Consider the following 4,809-nt stretch of genomic DNA (forward strand, 5'->3'; position numbering starts at 1 on the left):
AAAAGGTCGGGCTCTCCAAAAAAGAAAGAATAAGGACTCTTAGGCCGACATGTGGGCGCCACCGGTGTTTTCGTGCGCTTGCGCGCCGAGAGCATATTGGCGCATGCTCAGAATTCATGCTACCTTTTCATCCCCAGTCTCCCACCCCTCCCCCACCTTTGGAATCTCGATTCCTACTCTAGTTCCCCCAAATCCCCCTCCTATACTCCCTGTACTCAAGCGCACTATCATGTCGCCGGTCAACGCGGATCTCCGAGCCGGAGATCCTGAGGTCCGTCCTGCCTTCGGTCGCTGCATGCTGTCGCTCAACAGTGGCATGGCGGCGCTTGACGACCAGTTTGTCGGCAAAGTGCTGATGGTAACCATCAACGGCGACCGGCCTCCCTTCTCGCTGGACGAGCTTGTCAAAGCTCTTGGCATTGCGCACGACATCCAAATAAGTGACTTGCTTGTCGAAGTCTGTCCGCCACCGATTGATTTCTTCGTCAGGTTCCGAACAACTTTCGACTGCAGTCGTGTGTTCGAATCTTCCCGGCGTTTGTTCTGCGATGGCGCGCTAGTGAGCTTTGATCGGTGGCACCCAGGATGGGGCTCGGTGCCCTCTGAGCTTGAGTTTTTAACAAAGCTTACCTTCCACGGCATGCCTCGACGTGCTTGGAACAACGAGTCCATGAACGAGCTTATCAACGACCTTGGAGGTGAGCTCGTAAGTATGTTTGTTCCTCCGGACAGCTGGGCTCTGATGGTTATGGCATGGATGAAGAAGCCGTCCACCATACCGAAGGTGATTGGTGTTGAGATACCGGTGCAGGAACCGGGGTTGTACTATTCGTCGCCACCAAGGCCGCCGCGGACCACATTAGGGATGTACCTGTATCGAGTGTTCGTGCATGTCGAAGAAGTGGTCAATCCATCAATCGAAGTCCTGCCGCCCCCGCTGGTGCCAGGGTCCGTCGACGACGTCCATTACAGGAGTCAACGTCAGACTTTCCCCGTGTTGCTCGGAATGATGGATGGCACAGGGCCTACTCCATCGCGAGGCGGAGGCCACTGCTTCTTTGGGAGAAGAGGCAGGGCTGGCTGCCTGGATGTGCTCTAATTTGAGGTAACAACTGAATCTTGTCAGATAGTACTAGTTAAATCCGAGCTATGGGTCTGAAGCACTGATATGCCAGTACATTTGATTGTGACATGTTCTAAATTTGTACCTGAACTTTTTTTAGAAAGGGTTGTACGTCAACTTAATGTGCTAGCAGAACTTATTGTGTTGTCTGTCTGTTTTCTTTGCACAACATTCAAGACGACTTCGTTGGTTTCAACATAGCCCTTCCCGTAGCGATCCACTGCTTCCATCCTGATTGTGCCGCCTGCATGAAATTTTTGTATGCAAGTTCAGTGTGCTATGATGTTCTATATGATTGTGTCAACTATATAAGTTTTTACTGAGCATCAGCAATACATATGGCTGAAATATGTATTTACGAGCATCGACCGATGGGTCTCTCTCTCTCACACACACACGCCCGCGCGCACACAGGCGCACATGCACAAGTGGGACCCCTTGAATTATTTATTTGCTCGTGACAGCTTTTAATTAGGTTCCACTGTAATCTAACTTTTTTCTTAAGTTATTAATTGAACTCAGTGACTTCAAAAAGTTGTATAGAAGCCTTGTTTGGGCCTTTCCGGCATCCCTGAATGTGGGCTGAGTAACCATGTTAGGTTGTACTGTACTACACAGGCCTTTTTTTCAACATCAGCAATGCAACTGGGCTGACAGTTATACACAATATCCGGGTCAACTTGTTATCCTCCCCGCTGGGGCTGCAAAGTTTCCTAGGAGGTATGCATTAGGCTTAACAAGAAAATGGACTTTAAGAAATAATAAATGGGATGTAATTATAATAACTGGGCAATTACTATGCACCAAACATGTAATTAGTTTGAAAAATATATTATTTTTGGAATTTAGAAATTTTAATTTCATTACTTGTTGCGCGCGCAATATTTCGTTGGATTTTAATATGATACAACTTTATTTTGAAATTATATTTAACCTCACTAGAAATTTCGGATAAAAATATTTCGGATCCCATCAAAATATTAGATTTTTTTTTAATTCTGTTTTGAGCGGTTGTTTGAAATTATTAATCGTTGTCCTACCTAGAAGTTGGGTTGTACTTTTAACAAACACGTAAATGGGCTGTAGTAAATTCCATTAGAATTGAAAAATGGGCTGTGCATTCTTACAAATCGCAAATGGGCTATATGTTCTCTGCCAAATCCGAGCTGTTGGCCTACTAAGTTGACGCGTACCAAGGGCTTTGTCAACTTAGTCAATATAAACGATTCTAGCTGCAGTGATCGTACGATGTCCATCCAACGGTCGTAGTGCTTCTTTAACCTCTGGTCTTCTTACTCCAGCCGCCCAAAGCAGCGTCGGTCGTGTCGCGTGCTCCTGCCTCCCGTGGCCGGCTGTGATGCCGCGGAGGCCTCACTGCCCCGTACTACTCCCACCGCTGGCCAGGCCATCCCTCTACTCACCCACACCCCCTGTTATTCTGCGGCGACGGCAGCCGAACCAGTGAACCCTCGTACTCCTCTCCGCGCGGGCTACCATTGTTGCATCTTCCCCGGCTCCGTGTCGTCCCCTTCCTAGGCCTCGCCGTCGTCCAAACCACCGCCATGGTGCTCTCGGCGCGGCGTGGTCAACGTGGTCAACGACCGACTTCCATCGGAAGAGTACTGTACATGGAGAGGCTGACAACTGGGTCCAGGCGGCCGCAAGGAAGTGCCTCCTTATTACGCGGAAAATAATTATTCCTCCACCTGATAGCAGGGACCCACCGGACAGGTCACCAGTATTCCGCAAAAAAAACGTTTCCCCCTGACTGCTGGGACCCACAGGATGGACCACCGTATTTCGCGGAAAAAAACATTCCCCCCCGCTGTCAGCTCGGACCCAACGAAAGTGCCTCCTTATTACGCACAAAAAACGAATACCCCCTGCTAGCTGGGACCAACCTTGGTGGGAGGCTGACTTGTGGGCCAAGTAAGTTGACTGGGATGGAGGCCTTTGTCAACTTTAGTCAATATATGAACGATTCTAGCTCCAGTGACCGTACGATGTCCATCCAACGGCCGTAGTGCTTCTTCAACCTCTGGTCTTTTTGCTCCAGCCGCACAAAACAGCATCGGTCGTGCCGCCTGCTCCTGCCGCCCGTGGCCGGCTGTGATGCCGCGGAGGCCTCACCGCCCCCTACTACTCCCACCGCTGGCCAGGCCATCCCTCTACGCACCCACACCCCCTGTTATTCTGCGGCGGTGGCAGCCTCACACCGCAGCCGAACGAGTGAACCCTCATACTCCTCTACGCGTGGGCATCCACTGCCGCGTCTTACCTGGCTCCGCGTCGTCCCCTTCCTAGGCCTCGTCGTCGTCCACCGCCCTGGTGCTCTCGGCGCGGCGTGGTCAACGTGGTCAAGGAATGGCTTCCATCAGACGTGGACTGTACGTGGAGACGCTGACAGCTGGGTCCACGACCGCAGCAAGGAAGTGCCTCCTTATTACGCCCAAAATAATTATTCCTCCACCTGACAGCGGGGACCCACCAGACGGGCCATCGTATTTAGCGAAAAAAAACATTTCCCCCTGTCTGCTGGGACCCACCAATTACATCTTTGCACGCAAGGAAGTGCGTCTGAAAAAAATGATTCGCCGCCCTGACTGCTGGGACCCACCAGCTACATCGTCGCACGCAAGGAAGTGCGTTCGGGCAAAAAAAATGATTCGCCCCCCTGACTGCTGGGACCCACCAGCTACATCTTCGCATGCAAGGAAGTGCCTGACAGTCGGGACCCACCTGGTCGAAGCATACATAGCGTTGTCATTCTGGTCGCGAACGTGTACGTACATACTGGTCGATGTAAAGGCGTGCACGTGTCATAGATGTAGAGGCGCGCACGTGTCGTAGTAGAGGCGCGCACGTAGCATGTACACGTACGTACAGCGGCGAGGGTGCAAGAAAGAAAATAGCCACGTACGTACATACGGGCAGGGTCTCTAACGCCTATGCGCATACGTACATGGCTGGGTCGGAACGGAGAAACAACGTCGTCGACGTGTTCATGGGGAGCCAACCGGCGGGTCGGAACGGAATGCGTGGTCGTGTTCATCGGGAGGGCTTGGACGGAACAAGCGATGGAAACGAGGCCTGGCGTACCGCACAACGGAGGAAACTGCCTTGTGTTTGACCGGCCACGTTCGAAATGGGGTCCTGTTGATCGGGAGGGGCCTGGCGTACCGCAAAACGGAGGAAACAGACCTCCTACGGTCAAAATGGGGGTCCTGTTGATCGGGAGGGGTGTGGCATACCGCAAAACAGACGAAACGGACCTCCTACGGTCGAAACGGGGGTCCTATTCATTTGGAGGGGTGTGGCGTACCGCAAAACGGACGAAACGGACTTGTGTTGGAGCGCTACGGTCGAAACGGGGGGGAGGGGTGTGGCGTACCGCAAAACGGGACTCCACGGGATACTGTTCATCTCCACCGTCGACCTCCTCCAGCCTCCACGGGCTACCGTGACCTCCTCCAGCCTCCACGGGCTCCTGTTCATCCAGTCTTCACCGCGCGCTACTCCACCGGCTACTGTTCAACCATCCCTCCACGGGCACCCCTCCACCGTCTACTGTTCATCCAGCCCTCCACACCACGGGGTCCTGTTCAACCACCCCTCCACGGCCACCCTTCCACCGTCTACTGTTCATCCAGCCCTCCACACCACGGGTTCCTGTTCATCCAGAGGCA

Source organism: Triticum dicoccoides, chromosome 7B (genome assembly GCF_002162155.2).
Source record: "Triticum dicoccoides isolate Atlit2015 ecotype Zavitan chromosome 7B, WEW_v2.0, whole genome shotgun sequence".
Classification (NCBI taxonomy): Eukaryota; Viridiplantae; Streptophyta; class Magnoliopsida; order Poales; family Poaceae; genus Triticum; species Triticum dicoccoides.